Source organism: Lissotriton helveticus, chromosome 12 (assembly GCF_964261635.1).
Source record: "Lissotriton helveticus chromosome 12, aLisHel1.1, whole genome shotgun sequence".
Taxonomy (NCBI): domain Eukaryota; kingdom Metazoa; phylum Chordata; class Amphibia; order Caudata; family Salamandridae; genus Lissotriton; species Lissotriton helveticus.
In genome coordinates this window covers 171,034,692-171,052,493 of record NC_136073.1, presented here as the reverse complement: position 1 = coordinate 171,052,493, position 17,802 = coordinate 171,034,692, and the positions used below count along the sequence as shown (strand labels likewise).

The following is a 17,802-nucleotide window of genomic DNA, read 5'->3' as shown; positions in this document are numbered from 1 at the left end:
ACACGGAGACGACAGGCACAAAGACGACAGCCACGCACGACGACAAAGGAAATGACAGGACACTGGGTTACCTGCTCGCAAAAGAATCAGCAACAGAAATCGCGCAGCCCATCCGTGCAACAGACATGTTCCAAATGACAAAAACATGGCTTGAAAAAAAAAATGAAAAAAAAACGCCCACCGCCCCATGACGGGGCGGGGCTAAAAAAAACACAGAAACGCCCACGAATCTGCTCCGACACGGATTGGTATTATTCTCTTCCAATGGCTAGCCTCCATTTATGGAGCTAGCCAATGGAAGAGAGAGGCGGGTTTAACCACACTACTATTCTAACAAAATTTCTCGAGCTGTGGTACACTGCTGCGCAGTGTACGCCAGTCGAGACCTAAAAATCCTATAAGGGGGAACGGTAGGGATTCTTTGCCCCTCCTAATCCCCATGGGGGTAACCCAGAGAGACCCCTCACCCTCAGGCCAAAATCGTGAAAACCACAGCAATTTTTGCCCCGATCCTGTATCATTGCGGCCAAAAAGAACACCCAAAAAAACAACAAATGGTGGCCTAAGGTTGCAAGGTTTAATTAAGCGGAGGGGCGTATGCACCCCCCCTCCCTGAGCTGTTATCATCCCCAGGACTCCATCCCATGGGCCCAATTTATTTAATATGGATAGGAGGCAAGCAGCGCTCCTCCCTGAGCCACATTTGGCTCCAGGAGCCCCTTCCTCTAATGTCCGTTTTAGCCCCTCTCCCCGAGCTGTATTCAGCCCGGGGGGACTCCATCTATCGGGCCCATGGTATTTTTTACTGGGAGGTGCCAGCGTGCCTCCCCTTCTCCGAACGTTTAAAGGCACTGAGGACCCTATTCTCCAGGACTGCCTCACATACTGTGTCCTGGAGAGCCCACCCCCGGGGCACAGTAGTTTCCCTACCAGCAACAGCACAGGCAGGGAAACTTGTGTTTGCTTCCGCCTGGCGGGAGTAGATTTGTATCTCCTGGAAAATGGGAGCAAACACAAAGTCTGCTTACAGAGGGAGGGAGCTTTCAAAATGCTCTCGCTGGCTGGGAGCAGAGATGAGATCTGTTTTCCAGTCTGTAAGTCTCTGTCCCATTAGAGTTTGGTCTCAGGGTGGGGGTCCTGGGAGCACAAGAAGGCTCAGGGAGGGGCTACAAACCTTCCTCCCCTGTTTAATTGTAGTTGGCCCCAGGGGATAGGGTCTATAGGGCCTTGTAAGACCATAAAAACCCTCAACTCTTACTTGGAACGAGGATGGGGTCCCCGGGGACAATTAAGTGTTGGGGAGGGTGCTGTACACCCACTCCCCTTAGTATATATGTTTTGCCCCGGGGGTGGCCCCCGGTGCCTGAAGTCCAACCCTAAGCTGCACACACCAAAGACTGTGTGCGGAGTGGGGTTAGCAGCCTGCTGGGATCTGGCCACAGGGCCGGCAGCAGGCCAAGCCCTGTGGCCGACATCCTGCTGCGCACAGCCACAGGCCATGTGCAGCGTGGGCTTGGCTGCCTTCAGTGAGTTAGAAGCAGGGCCTGGCTGCAAGAAAGGCCATGCGGCTAATGCCATGCAGGGGCCACACCGGGCTGTGTGTGGTTGGTTGCCTCCAGGAAGCTACCTGTGGGGGAGTTGGATGCAGGGTCTGGCTGCCTGACGCCAACCCCATGCACCATGCAACGAAAGGCCATGCATAGCATGGGGTTGGCTGTCTGTTGGCCAATCCTTTGCTGTGCTCGGCCAAAGGCCAGGCGTGGTGGGGAGTTGGCTTTATGTATGGTAATAAAATATTACTTTTTGTTAGAAAAAAACAAAAAAGAAATTCACTACAAAAATACAAAGGTTAAAGTAATGTTATAGTTAGATGTGATAAAAAAATCTGTGTTTGTTTAAAAAGAAAACACTTACTGAACAAACCAAAGGTTAAAGTAACGTTATTGTTGGATGAATGTGACAGTGACAACATTAACATTTTGAGCTAAAAAACAAACAAACACATTTTCAACTTGCGCCCCTGCCATGCACTGCTTATGACCTCAGATATTACATCACTCATGCCATGTTCTATGATACCATTTATGACATCGCGGATGACATCTCAAATTACATCACTGATGACATCACTGATTACATCATCCAATGATTGTTTAAGTTTGTTTTATAGTTTGCATATTACTGTTCTACCTAATTATGTACAGCCTGTGTCCAGCTATTGGGGTTTATGTGTGTTTACAAAATAAAGGTGCTTCTAATGCATCAAAGGTGAAGGTGTGTAGAGGTATTGACCACATAATAAATATTTTCATTGTGTGAAGATGAGAGTCAATGACTTGTGTCCAGTATGTTCCACACATGTTTTTTGGTTCTGCAGAAAAGTTTCAAACAGGGCAAAGACTCTACATAGTAAATTTTAAGTATTGGAAGCAGCCTTGAGTTATTAGACACCACCTCGCAGCACTGAGTAAGATCATAGTACAGCTCTGTGTAAGATTGCAGTGTAGCACCATGATCACAGTGTAGCACTGAGTAAGATCATTGTACAGCACTATGTGAGATCGCACTCTAGCACTACGATCAAGTGTAGCACTAAGTACGCTCACAGCGTAGCACCAAAACTACTGTGCACAGCACTAAGATCACAGTACGATACAAATCATATGTAGAACGGTAGAACGGATCAGACACCTATCAATGTTATGGTTGCTCCTGTCTTCTTCCTTTTGTCCCTTTAGATGCTTATTATAGGGACCCTGGAACCCGCAGGGTGTTTTAAAAGAACACTCACTCACCTACCTAGTAGGTGACATGCTTCATATTTGGGTCCACACCCTGGTTGCTGAATGCTTCCAGGGTGTGCTGTGACACCAGAATTACTGCAGAGCTAGTTAGTTTTTTGTGCATGTGAATTAGAGATTATTAAAATTAGATTGGGAAGCCTCAAAATAGTTTTTTAATAAGAGTTAGAATGTTCCCGGTCAATGTTAAAAAACAGGTGGTGGATGTAAAGGGGATGGTTAATTGGTCCCGTGTATCCTTCTTAAGGTCATCCTGGGTGTGGTCTACATGTTTCAGCCAATATCAGTAGCCCCGGAGGGTCAATGTGGCCTTCTTCAGGACCAGGAAACTTGGTGCACGCGTACAAAAGCATGCACGGCGAGGATAATAGTGAGTACTTACAAAGTCTCCTCGTGATCGTTCGATCATAATACGTCTTGTATTGTGTCATTTTGTTTAGCTCGAGGTAGGATTCCTAATGGGTTACTGCTTAGACGTTGGCTAATTTGGCAAGAATGTTGTCTGTGTGCCTCGCTGTTTGTTACACCTACTGCCGTCTATGCAGTCCTGTGTTCGTATATGCTGTATAAGATCATGGTACAGCACTGTGTAAGATCGCAGTGTAGCACTGAGTAAGATCACAGTGGTGTAGCAATTAGTAAAATCACACTGTACCATTATGTAAGAACATAGTGTACCAATGTGTAAGATCACAGTGTAGCAATGTGTAAGATCACAGTGTAGCACTGTGTAAGATCACAGTGTAGCAACATGTAAGATCACAGTGTAGCAATGTGTAAAATCGCAGTGCAGCAACGTGTAAGATCGCAGTATAGCAACGTGTAAGATCGCAGTATAGCACTGTGTAAGATGGCAGTGTATCACTGTGTAAGGTCACAGTGTAAGGTCACAGTGTAGCATGTGTTAGATCGCAGTGTAGCAACGTGTAAGGTCGCAGTGTAGCACTGTGTTAGGTCACAGTGTAGCAATGTGTAAGATCACAGTGTAGCAACGTGTAAAATCACAGTGTAGCATGCATAGGATCGCAGTGCAGCACTGTGTAAAATCGCAGTGTAGCACTGTAAGTTTGCAGTGTAGCACTGTGTAAGGTCGCAGTCTAGCACTGTGTAAGGTCACAGTGTAGCACTGTGTAAGGTCGCAGTGTAGCACTGTGTAAGGTCGCAGCGTACCACTGTGTAAGGTTGCGGCGCACCACTGTAGGATCGCGGCGTAGCACTGTGTAAGATCGCAGCATAGCACTGTGTAAGATTGCGGCATAGCACTGTGTAAGATCGCAGCGTAGCGACTTGTAAGATCGTAGCGTAGCGACTTGTAAGATCCCAGCGTAGCACTGTGTAAGGTCGCAGCATAGCACTGTGTAAGGTCGCAGCGTAGCACTGTGTAAGGTCACAGCATAGCATGCGTATGATCGCAGCGTAGCATTGTGTAAGGTTGCAGCGTAGCACTGTGTAAGGTCTGTGTAAGGTTGCAGCGTAGCACTGTGTAAGGTCTGTGTAAGGTTGCAGCATAGCACTGTGTAAGGTCGCAGCGTAGCACTGTGTAAGGTCGCAGCGTAGCATTGTGTAAGGTCGCAGCGTAGCACTGTGTAAGGTCTGTGTAAGGTTGCAGCGTAGCACTGTGTAAGGTCTGTGTAAGGTTGCAGCATAGCACTGTGTAAGGTCGCAGCGTAGCACTGTGTAAGGTCGCAGCGTAGCACTGTGTAAGGTCGCAGCGTAGCACTGTGTAAGGTCGCAGCGTAGCACTGTGTAAGGTCGCAGCGTAGCACTGTGTATGGTCGCAGCATAGCACTGTGTAAGGTCGCAGCGTAGCTCTGTGTAAGGTCGCAGCCTAGCACTGTGTAAGGTCGCAGCCTAGCACTGTGTAAGGTCGCAGCGTAGCACTGTGTAAGGTCGCAGCGTAGCACTGTGTAAAGTCACAGCGTAGCACTGTGTAAGGTCGCAGCGTAGCACTTGTTAAGGTCACAGAGTAGCACCCAGGTCAGAGAGCAGCATTACATACATACTGAACGTAGATCATTCAGAGCTCATGGTGTGGCACAAACTACTCTGAGTGAAGCCTCTTCTAAAGTGCCTAAACTCGTAGATAAAGCGCTCCTTTCACTGAGTAGCGCCGCGCAATGTAAGCTGACGGCGTAGCACTGGGTAAACTGCGCTACTGTCTACGTTCAATGTCAGCATTGTCTTAAATCAGTGCGGCCGCCGCCTCACAGGGCCCCCCTATTTAAACTCTCACACACAGTAGCGCTGTTTGTAATCGCAATGAAACATTGTCTAAACTTAGTGTGCCGCTGTCTAGAGCCACAGAGGAGCACTGTTTGAGGCCACAATGTAGAACTATCTAACCTCACAGAGAAGGACTGTTTAAGCTCACAATGCAGCGCTGTCTGAGCTCACCTGCGGTGCAAGCACTATGCAAGCTCACAATACAGCGCTGTCTGACCTCACCTGGAGTGCAAGCACTATGCAAGCTCACAATGCAGCGCTGTCTGAGCTCACCCATGGCGTCGCACTATGTAAACTCAATACAGCGCTCTCTGAGCTCACCCGCTGCGTGGCACTATGTAAGCTCACAGGAGCGCGCTGTCTAAATTATCAGTGCAGAAATCTCTAATCTCACAGCGCGGCGCTACTGGAGTTCAAAATGTGCCATATCTGCGCTCAGTGGCAGTGTTTGAACTCACTCCTGTGACGGCGGCTCTCCTCACGTGGGCGGGCTCACCCAAATCAGTGACATGCGAGGCCGCCCTGCCCCCTCCTCCACCCTGCCCCCGTCTACCGTCCGCGCTCTTCCCGACGGGCCCTCCAAAGCCCACTCTGCCATCCCCATTCGTTTACTACTTCGTTAGCTCCTTTCTCGTGTCTATTCTTCTCTAGGAGCTACATTTCACGGCTGCGTGGCGATTGGGGGGGGGGGGGGGGGTAAGGGGGTAGGGTGACCAACTGGCATTGGTGAAAATTCAGGACGATGAGTGTAAAAATTCAGGACAAAGGGTAAATATTCAGGACACAAATTCAGGACAGGAGGTCAAAATTCAGGACAAAACTTCAGGACAATTGGATAAGTTTTACAGACACATCAGAGGTCGCACAATAGTATATAAGTAAGCCCAGCCATATCTAGACCTATTCAGCCATATGCAAACCTATCCATCATGTATCCTTCCATCTATCATTTCACTCATCCATCCCTTCATCCATCCTTTCACTCATCCATCCATTAGCCATCCATCCGCCCTTTCACCCTATCCATCTGTACACTCACCCATCCACTCTTCTAATCATCCATCCATTCACTCATCCATCCAGCCATTTACCCTTTCCCCCATCCAGCCATCCTTTCACTTACTCATCCATCCACCCAGTCACTCATCCTTCCACCCATCCACCCTTTCAGTCATCCATCATCCTCCCTTTCTCTCTCCATCGACTCTTTCACTTCGCAATCCTTCCTTCCATCCATCCACCCACCCATCCATCTACTCATACGCTCATGAATCCATCCATTGACCCTATCACTCATCCATCCTTTCTCTCATCCATTTATCCTTTCACTCCTTCACTCATCTATTCATCATTTTGTCGATCTACCTTCCCTTTCACTCATGAATCCATCCTTACATCCACCCTTTCACTCATCCGTCCATCTATTCGCCCTTGCACTTATCAATTCATCAATCCCTCCATCATTTCACTCACCCATCCACCCACTTACTCACTCATCATCCACCTTTTCACTCATCCATCCTTTCACTCATCCATCCACCCTTTTACCCATCCAGCTACCCTTCCACCCATACATACAGCTATTTCCCTTTTCTCTCTTACATCCTTCCACTCACTCATCAATCCATCCATCCTCTCCCATTATCCATCTATTAAATCTTTCATTCATCCATTCACCCTTTCACTAATTCATCCAGCCATCCCTTCACTTACTCTCTCGCCCACCTTCTCATATTAATTTTGAGCTGAGCCTTTTTGAGAAGAGGCCCATCAAGAACTTCATCCTCGCTGCAGGAGCCGTTCCAGGACTGGGACAGAAGCCACCCAGGGCGGAGACAGGAGCCTCCACAGGGGGGGGGACAGGAGCCATCACAGGCGGGGGGGGGGGGCAGGAGCCATCATAGCCGGGGGGGGGGGGGGACAGGAGCCATTACAGGCGGGGGGGGGGGGGGGAGACAGGAGCCACCACAGGCGGGGAGGGGGGGGGGCAGGAGCCACCAGGGTGTGCACAGGGGTGGGTATGCAGTATTCTAGTATCATCTTGGTCTCTTCCAGGGTGGGGGAGGGCTCCTTACCCCCTCCTGGACAAGACGACGAGAAGAGAGGCTCTGTTTCCAAAATGTTAGGTTTGCCCCCCCCCCCCCCCTTCACACACACTGATGTACAATACTGAAAGGAGATACTCCAAGAGAACTGATTTAACTGATTGTCCTCCATACTTTATCAATCAGTGTGGGTGCGATTGTGCCATTTCTTTATTTTATTACAATATAGACTGCATGTTTGAAGAATCGAGGTTTGATTACAATTTAGTGACAGTAATTAAGCTCTGCGAAGAGAACCATGTGCTGCCTCCGTGTAATCAGGGCCGGTTCTAGGATGTTTGGGGCCCTGGGCAGAAAGGGAATGTGTCACACCAATTGCAGAGACATGAGGCATTCAGGGCTGTTTGCATCTGAATAGATGCCCCTGCTCCTTGAAGCTGCCGCCCCTCCCTCTCAGTCACCTTCAATCACCTCTTAACAGCTCGTCAAGGGCTGGAGGTGTGAGGGTTGCCATCCCGCAGGGCCTCTCCAATGCTGCTGGGTGGCTGAGCTTTGGTACAGCATCGGAGTTACACCCGACCTTAACAGCATTGGAGACAAGCAGGGAGGTGGGGGGCCAGCTTTGCTGGTTGTGCAAACAGTTAAAATTACGGACAAACGGCGTCCGTTAAAGAATCCTTCACGGACAACGGACAGACGGCCGAAATTACAGACTGTCCGTGAAATTTACGGACGGTTGGCATACATGCCAACATTTCAACTTCGATAAGAGGGAGAAATATTCGCGGGCGGAAAGACATGAATAACGCGTAACACGAAACAGGTCAGGCGTAACACAAAATAGATTGGAGGCACTGGTGGCTGGTGGCATTTGAAAGTTGTGGGCTGTAAACATCTGTGGGAGTGCACTGCAGCGAGCGAGCACAGCTTGCGAGCCTGAATAACTTAAGGAGGATTCGGGGGTTCACCCCTGAGAAAATTTTGAAAAAAAGAGTGGGTAAATGGTGCATTTTCAAGCAAATTTGAGAAGCAAAATGTTGATAAAGCAATTGTGAAAGTGCAGTGTACATTAATAAAGGGATGTCAAAAAACAACATGTAGATAGAAATGTTTCTGAAGCTAGGCCCTGCCAGTGCCACGCACCTCTGACCACTATGCACTCTGCGTGCCAGAAGGGCCTAGCGTCAGAAATATTACTATTGTCAGGTTTTTGAAGCTAGGCCCAGTGCTGGCACTCAGTGTGTATGCTTCTCAGAGGTGCGTCACGCGTGGCAGGGCCTGTAGCTTCAGAGTGAGAAACATTTTCTGCACCAGTCTATGTTCTCACTCTATAAACACTAACACTCTTTAAAGTGCAGAGTCACTCTGCACTTCAAAGAGTGTTAGTGTTTAGAGTGGGAACGCGACCCAAAGGTAATTCAGAACTGCTTTGGATGAAGGCGCACATTTGCTTTGTGTGACTCCTCCAATTGTTCCAATTGCCTCTGACGGTCACTGATAACATTTACGTTTGGGCCATAGAGACTACGAATGTTGAAACTATAAACAATAGGCAATTTCCGAGTTTCAGAATAATACTATTGTAGTACTACATCTCTAAAAACTTAGTGCTATTTTCCAAAATCCACACTGTAGATTTTCACCTCAATCTGCTGCATTTCTCGGAGGGCTCCTACCACTACAAGCAGAACTCAGGTACACGTAGACCTACTACTTTGTAGTATGTGTAGGAGTAGCCAGGGCGGGGGTGTGTCAGAAAAATAAACAATACCTACTACAAAGTGGGAGAAAAGAAGGGAAAAGTACAAAAAGTAAGGGGGAATAAGGAGGGCATGAATACGTATAACCACTATTACAAAAGTGTAAGGCAGACCCAGTGCTCATAAGTTACACCTACAGCTATTCAAGCAGTACAACTGCCCAGACAGGCTCAAATCTACTCCAGCCAAGCCTTGGAGTAAGCCACTCACATGCACTGCAAGAGAATCACTCTGAAAACCAATGCAGACACCTTGAATTGTACGGAGACCGCGGTTGTGTTCGCACACTGCACACGCTCTCCGTGGGATCCCTATCTACTTACCTTGGGTGGTTTCTTGGGTCCCCAGCAATTCTAAGTCCTCTTGACTGTGTGTCAACTTGAGTTGTGATTCTTATACCACTTTCTTCATATTTATAATATAGGGTAGGTGTAATACACATCTGGCTCTGTGTCTTCTGTCATCAAAATTAGTGAATGTTCATAATCCCACACAGAGATACCCGACGAAGAAGGGTGCATAAGGAATGGCTACAGAATCACATTACTGGATGCTGTTAAGCAGAAGGCGGAAGTTATCGAAATACCGATGAATCACTGAAGCTATACATGAAGACATTTTGCTCGATCAGAGAAGTTGGGATTAATCTACAACTTTTCCAGGTTCATGCTGTGCAATTCAGCTACCAGATGGGTACAATCTTTAACATCAAAGGTTAATGCTTTGTCCTTAATTCTTGAAAGGGGAGATTGTGCAACAGGCAATCAGCATTTTATTTTTAGCAGCCGCACAATAGATAGTGCTAGTGCACCAAAATCGGTCTCAAACTTCTATTTTTGGTTTGTGCTGTGTAAAACTGCCAAAAATAACATGTTGATATATGTCTCAGAATATAATATCCCCCTCCAAGAATTAAGGACAAAGCAATGATCCCCGATTTTCTAGTTGCTCACTGTGCATTTCAGCCAGCCAGTAGATGGGTACCTGCCTCTGATATTAAAGGATAATGCTTTCTTAGAGAGGAGAACCAGCAAATTAACAGGGAGAGTTGAGCCAGAGAGCTGAGCCAGGAGTGTGGCTTGGCTTTTAGGGCACGTGCACGAGCTGAGCAGTGAGAATGTTTGCTATGTACATCATACAACAAACTTCATGTAAAATATGACTAAATATCTTTAAAATTCAAGAAAGTGAATTTCTCTAACATGTAGAAGCTTTAACATTAAAACGTCCCATTACAGCACTGTACTAAGAAATACTTACAAGTGATAGTTTTGAGGCACAGACCATTAGTGAACTAAGGCAAGTCATGTGTCATGTAAAACCTGTAGAATGCCCAGATTAACTAATATTCTGAACTCACATATTTGAAAATGCTTTAATAAGCGCTCTTGAAGAAAAATGGGTTTTGGTGAAATAAAGTATTTGCCTAAAATCACACAACTTATACAGGGAAGCCACAATTTACAAATCAGCCCCTAAATAGGTATCTATTTGTCTTTACTTATGCTAAGGCTTTGGTTTTACATTTGTGTTCATTTTTCATGTAGCATGAACTGACAATTGTTTTTCTTTTTTTCTTACCTTAACGTGTGTCAGGAGCACAAAAAAACGCTATGGCAGGCAAAGGGGGTGTGACAATATTTCAGGAGCTGGTTTCTGGCAGTGCCTACTTCTAGTCACAGTAAACCAAACCCTAGTGCCTGCTGAAGCCCACCGAGGAATACTTTTACACAGCATAGCCAGGCAAAAAGTCCTCGCCCCTGGGCCTGCCTAAACTCACATTAAGCCAATAGCTTTAGGACGGGCTGGCAACTACAGGAGGCGGGGAGAAAGGGCAGAGAGCAGAGGTCATTTCCGAACTCAATTTAGCTCTAACTTACCTCAAGCCGATCATTCTGCAATTCGCATGGAATCGGGTTTTTCAACAACAAGAATCGGGAGGCGGGAGACTAGCTATCAAATCGGTAGTCTCACGCCTGAATCGGGAGGGTTGGCATGTATGGGTTGGTCACCCTATAAGGGGGGCAGTGTCTCACCCCTTGGGCCGTCCTGCCCCATCTTCTCACTCGGTGGCCGCTGTTTCTCCAGTGCCTCTGCTCTTTCAGCCAGCGGCGTAAGACAACATGATCTGAAGATACCCCCAGTCCCCCCCACATGTAAAGTGCCCCTGAGACTTCCAGATCTCCCAGAAATTCGGGCGCCAGTGACACACTCCTGTCGTGGCCCACTTTTTCCGACCCCCTCTCCACCTGCCCCCCTGCCCCAGACTTCACTCCCTGAGCTGTGACCTTCCCAGACCCTCTCCTTCACCAAGTTCCCCCAAACCTTTCTTCCCGCTCCACATCTAGGACCCAACCCCAGGGCACGAGTCAGGGGTACACGTGGGTGGACAGCGTCCACCCACTTTTTTCACAGGGTGAATGTCGTCCACCCTGCCAAGAATTTGGGCCGCACTAAATAATGTGCTGAACTGGTCCAAGTGTAATGGAATTTCAAAACACCAGGACACTTTCAGCAGTGCCTGCACGTTGTCTGCTTTCCATCTGTAACAAGCAACAACTTGCAGGCGGAGAGGGGCTTTCTTATTTTAGACTCCTGCTGGACCCATAACAAATGCAGAAGAAACGATTGATGGGTGGAATGCTGGACAATGCAAACATTCACCCCCAGTCACAAGGATCTGGGTTAAAACCATCATTCTTTTACTCACCACACCACCCCAGTTTGGACCCAGCCATGTACAAATCAGTCTTGTCCCTGTCCAGCCCGAACTGCCAAGCCAGGTCCTCCCTGGGCCGGAAACAAGCATCCTGGGACCGGTTTCAGGGTAACACCCTTCATCAGCCAGGCTAGCTTGAATCCAGTGGTGTAGTGAGCACAGGACCTACATCATGGTATAACCTTTCCAATTAGGGCGACAAATGCAAAAGAAACAATTAATGGACAGAATGCTGGACAATGTAAACATTCATCCCCAGTCACAAGGATATGGGTTAAATCCATCAAGCTAGCCTGGCTGATGAAGGGTGTTACCCAGAAACCGGTCCCATGATGCTTGTTTCCGGTTCAGGGAAGACCTGGCTTGGCAGTTCGGGCTGGACTGTTCCCATGAGGCACAGGATCAAGACTGGTTTGCATATAGGTGGGTCTGAACTGAGGTGGCGAAGTGAGCTAAAGAATGATGATGGATACAACCCAGATCTGTGACTGGGAATGAGTGTCTGAAAGATTTCAGAGCTCTGTCAATCATCTCCTTGTGTTTGCTTTGTACGGGCCCATAACAAAGGCCGAATCTCAGGGGTCATCAGGCCTCCTTTTGTTGGAGTCTCTTGGCTGAGAGCTTGGTATGATGAAGGTCTGCGCCTCCCGGGATTCCAATGCGTGGCCTGTAAGCTGCGCAGCTCTTGCCGACATGTTAACAGGAGAGGGAGAGGTTGTGATCCGTCGGCTAGACTGCCGACTTTGGTGCTGGAAAACAGGGTTCGATCCTCGGGGTCGCGTCCACATCCTGTGCTTCTGGGCAAATCACTTAATCTCCCTGTGACTGAATATGTAAGTAACCGGTGCTCATGTAAAGCACTCCAATACCTTAAGGTCGAGTTCGCGCTATATAAATATGCACACAAAAAACCACTCAACGCGGTTACAAATGTTGATAGACTGCTTGCTGGCATGCTACTGTGCAGTGACTCCTATGTATCGACGCCTCGCCTCAGGACACCAAGGCCTGTCCAAAACCAGTGGGTGACTCCAGGCCGCCTGAGGATGCGTGAAATGGCACAGGCGGGCCCAGTGATCCCGGGTGGATTGGCATTGCAGCGAGTCAAGAGAGGGCCAGGCGCTCATCCATCTGGTCGCGTCACTATCCCACCGCGTCACAGGGCGCCAGGGGCGACGCTCCGCAGGCTGCACTGCATAATTCATGAAGTATTTAGGTTGTATCTGTGAAGACTTATGTTAGCGTAATATGACCGCCACATATTTGTAACATGTGCAGGAAGGCTGGTGAGGCACACAGTAAGCAGAATTAATACCCTCTCGTGTAACCGTTTGTGCTACATTGTTGATGTTTCTCGGCGCTATAATGTTAGGATCTCAGATGGCAATGGCATTTTAGTGGCTGATATTAAGAGAATGAACCGTCGAGCTGTTGGGATTATTACTCCCGCCATTTCCTGCAGGTTTCCCATCAGCACCTTCTGACTTGTCTCACTGTGTTAAGAGTGTTTGCAGTCTCACTGGGTTGAGTGATTGTGGTCTCACTGCGTTGTGACTGCGGTCTCACTGCGCTTGTCTTTTTTTTTTTTATTCTTTTTTTTAATTTCAAAAAGTCTTTATTCGATTTTTTTCAATCATAAAAGACATTACATAATTAAAAAAATTGTTTGATTTTACCCCCCACATCCCACGTAACAGAAAACAAAGTTAAGATCCAGCATGAGTCATTTCACATATTATTAAAATAGCAGCCTAACTCATCCTTATTTACATAAGTTTAAAATATCTACATTAAAAGATTAAGACAATTATAAAAAAAGGAATCGAAATCTGTCAGTGCAAAATATATCAGTTACTTTTCACAGCATGCGTAATGTATCCTTTAGTTAATACAATGTAAACACTTGAATAGCAGCATATAACAACTTGCCCTTAGATCATTCCAGGCTCATTTTACGTGCCCGAATAATCCACATCCAGTGGAGAAATTTAGACATGGCTATTACAATTGGTTGCGATGTATCAGATCTTAAGATCCTAACAGCTTCATTCGCAGATTTAAAGCCCATCTGGGCACAAATCGGTTTTAGCCATGATCGTCTGGGGGCATTATATTCAGGGCAGGCAAACACATGACCAATATTTTCTTTTTGGTCAGGACAGAAGGGGCACCTCGAGTCTTGATTCTTATACCATCTTTCGGTTAGAGCATTTAAAGGAAGTGTCCCCACCCGCAACTGATGATACTTCTTGCGGTCTCCGGGGACAGTAATCCAGTCCCAATACAATTCTAGAGCCGGTGAATGCTGGAGATCTAGGAACTCAGTAGTAAAAGATCGATCAATACGACTACCAATACACTTTGTCTCAACCATGTTCCAATAGATATCTCGAAGTGTTTTCTTGGGTGGGAAAGCATTACTTTCAGGGTCGATCCATAATTGGGACAGACCCATAGCCATATAGATTGTTTTAACCTCTCTCATCCATGTTAATTTTCGGTTTTTATCCAAGGCTCTGACCTCAAGGAAGCCCTGAGCGTACTGAGAAAGTTCGAGAGTAACCCACAACCTCCTCCAGTAGGCTACTGATCTGTACCTTGCCAGGTCCTCAAAGCTATGGAATCCCAAATCGTAGTGGAGAGGTAACAAAGGGGTTGATATTGGCAGGCCAGTTATGTTGCGGAAAAATTTATTTTGAGCTACCGTCAACTTAGTAAGATTACTTGGCCCCCAAAGTTCAGCCCCATAAAGGACTGCTGCTCCAACCTTTGCGTTATAGATCTTTAAGACTGGACTGATAGGTCTGGTGTAAGAAGAGAATAATTCCTTGATGAGTGCTCCTGTCAGTTGTGCATGCCTCGTAGCTAGCTGATTAATGTGCTGCTTCCAATCTAGATTATATGACAGGGTAATGCCCAGGTAGTTGAAAACCTGGGTCTGTTCTAATTGAACCCCGTCCATGGTGACCTTCCCTCTTATATGCTTCCGTTTGTGCAGTACCATACATTTTGTTTTACTTGTATTGATAGCAAGACCATGGTCTGCGCAAAATGTTTCAAAAACTCCAATGGCTCTTTGGAGTCCCTGTTGGGTCTTTGATATTAATAGGGTGTCATCCGCAAACATCAACAGGGGGATCAGTCTACCTGCCAACTTTGGTGCATCAGTTGGTTGTTGTTCAAAGTACCTGATCACCCTGTTGATGTATAGCGAAAAAAGTGTTGGAGCTAGGACACATCCTTGGCGTACTCCCCTGGAAATGGGGAATTTATCAGTGATGCTACCCTGCTGATTCCATCGAACTTGTGCAAAATTGTTCTCGTGCAATCTAATTAATAGAGACAAGATTTCATTTGGAATGCCCTGTTCTTGTAGGATATTCCACAACTTAGCACGAGGAACCAAGTCGAACGCTGATTTTAAATCAACGAAGGCTGCGTAAAGCGTACCTCCCCCGAGGAGCACTACACTCCAGTATATTAAAACAAATCTAAAAACTTGATCAATGGTACTGTTATGACTACGAAATCCTGCCTGCAGGGGTGACAATATGTCCTGTTCATCTATCCATCCATGGATGCGCTGCAGTACAAGCCTCGCCAATACTTTTTGTATACAAGCGATAAGGCTAATGGGCCTATAATTACCTGGATCCGAGCATGGCCCCTTTTTAAAGATAGGGATAATCTCGGCTCCCTTCCAGGTTTCAGGAATAGGCGAGCCCTTCGCAATACCATTGGCTAACAACTGGATGTAGGTAGCCCAAAGATCTTTGTCATGCATAAACAAATCTGCAGGAACAGAATCCAAACCTGGTGCCCTAGCTTTAGGGATATTATTTAAAACTTTTAGGACATCAGTTTTGGTGAAAGATAAGTAACTCGTTACAGTATTTACAACTAGTTCACACCCTTCTTGTTCTCTGTCCTCAAGAGCAAACTGGGTTGCATAGTGGGAAACCCACGCGTCTGGTGACACATGGTTCATGGGTTCTCCTCTTTTAGCGCCCCGTCCCCATTTAACGATGTTCCAGAAGGAGGTCATAGATCTTTTTTTGCTGGCTCTTAGGAGATCTCTCCAAAAGCCTTCCTCCCATTCCCCCTTTGCCCTAGTTTGTGTTTTTTTATACATGACTCGAGCTTCCTTGATCTTAACTTTGTCTTTTGACTTAACTGCATCGGACAGGGCCCTATAGGCAATCCTGCAGGTTTTATCGTACCATTGGTCTTCCTTTCTTACTGGCCTGCGCTGTTTTTTAGTAACTTTCTTGACAAAAAAGGATTTCAATTTGTTAAAAAACACATCGTGGATCATACTAACTTTAGTTGTTGGAGTCTCCAAGATGGAGTTACTCCTTAATTCAGTAATAGCCTGTACAGTCAATTCCCTCATAGCTATTACATTTTCCTCATTAGCTGCACAATTTGACCATCTGATACGTCGACTATCATTTGAGAGGGCTATTTGAACATTATCCCTCGGTTCGCCACTTTTCAGTAGGTCAAACAACTTAAATGTTAAAATTAATGGGTCATGGTCACTTTCGGCCCTTGTCTCAACCCACATGTCATTGATATTAACCCAGTTCTCCTTATTAATCAGGATATAATCAATACGACTATGTGAGGTACCATTATTAAACGTAAGGGCCCCCTGCTTATCCGAGGCCCTTCTTCCATTTGTGGCCCTTAGCCCATGCTCCATACATAGAACTTTAAGTTGTAGTGCAGCCTCTGACCATTTTTTAATAAGTATTAAGGACAACTGCGGGATTTCCCAGATATAGTCCTCTTCAACCGTGAGATCTATATCATGGTTATCTAGGGGTTCAAAACAACAATTAAAATCGCCGCCAAAAATTACATTAGCATTCGAAGAGTATTGTTTTAAAAGAAAATCTAACTGGTTAACTGCCTCAGTGGATCTTCCACCTGGCAGCCCCCTTGAGTAAATATTAAAAATATAAAGATCTTTACAATGTAATCGCTGTAATTTTACCAACAAAATATCGGGGCTATTAGTATCCAATTGAAGAGCAGAATGGCCGGTATTCTGTTTGACCCATGTCAGCAGGCCCCCCTTAGGCCTTCCCCTTAAACTCGGTATTGCAGGGATGTAAAAATGTAGATATCCTTGCATAGGTTCAGGGGCTATCAGCCAAGTTTCCTGTAAGAGGATTATATCCTTTGTATCCAGGAAAGTTAGCCAATCCAGTGATGTCGCTTTGCTTTTTACGCCTGCCACATTCCATGATATTAAAGTATTTTGGGCAAAAACATTGTCATTGGAAGGTTTCATGCTAGTAAGTTGTCTATCCCTATATTGTTGTGAAAAGTCATATTAATTTCCAAAGCTCTCAGTTTCCACACAGTTTAAGGCTGGCTTTACATTTGAACTGTTATCAGCAGTTTGGTCAGATCGATCAGCGGAATAATGAACTTCCTCTGCAATCATAGAAGTATCCTGACCACTCCTTGCTTTTATCTGCGATGAGGGAGTTTCTACTGACACAGCATGTACCTGAACTTTCAAGTCTCCCACTGTATATTCTCCAGAAGCAATGGGGCAAGCAGTGTTACATCCCCACCCCAGTCAATCACAGTCATTTAGGCCCGATAGAACTTCATACCTATTTCCTAAAGCCATTCCCCATTCGTTACATGGAACCTTTAATCTTGTCGTATTTCTCCCAATGTCCCACACAGGTCCCGGGGTCTTGGGGAATGTTACGTTTTGTTGTTCGCCATAGAAAAATTTGAGAGGAAGGGAGACAACAGTCCTAGATCTTCTTTGTGGCGGGAAGATATTATTTAAAACATTAGGTAATACAGCCTGATGAAAAAAGGTAACTGTCACACAATCTCCTTTAAACTTTTTTGGCCGGTTCCCAATCCAAGCTACCCTTTTCACTGTCTTTATTTCACCTGCAAGCTGTTGTTTTCCTCCTGGTGCCATCTGCATATTTCCTGTCAACCAATGGAGTGCTTTGCTGGACAAAGATGATGGCGATTCCAGTTGTCCATTAGCTAGAGGTGGAACATTGGCCAACACCAGTACCACTGGGGATGCTTCTTCTATGAATTGAAAAGGATCGGTTTCCTGACATATTACTGGCGGTATATTTAGTGTTACAGGAACACCATCTGTGGCCAGAGATTGGTTAGTACAATTTGGAGAAATGTGATCTGAACAAGCAGAAGGCGTCGGGCCATTCCCCTTTATTATAGTACTCTCCACATTATCCTTCATTGGC

The 17,802-nt window shown here is 46.3% G+C and overlaps 1 protein-coding gene across 3 annotated transcripts in view; it reads right to left on the bottom strand.

Moving 5' to 3' along the window:
- The window catches only part of LOC144799631 (P2Y purinoceptor 4-like), a 267,888-nt gene that overhangs the window by 96,240 nt on the left and 153,846 nt on the right, over positions 1–17,802 (bottom strand). The window lies entirely within an intron of this gene.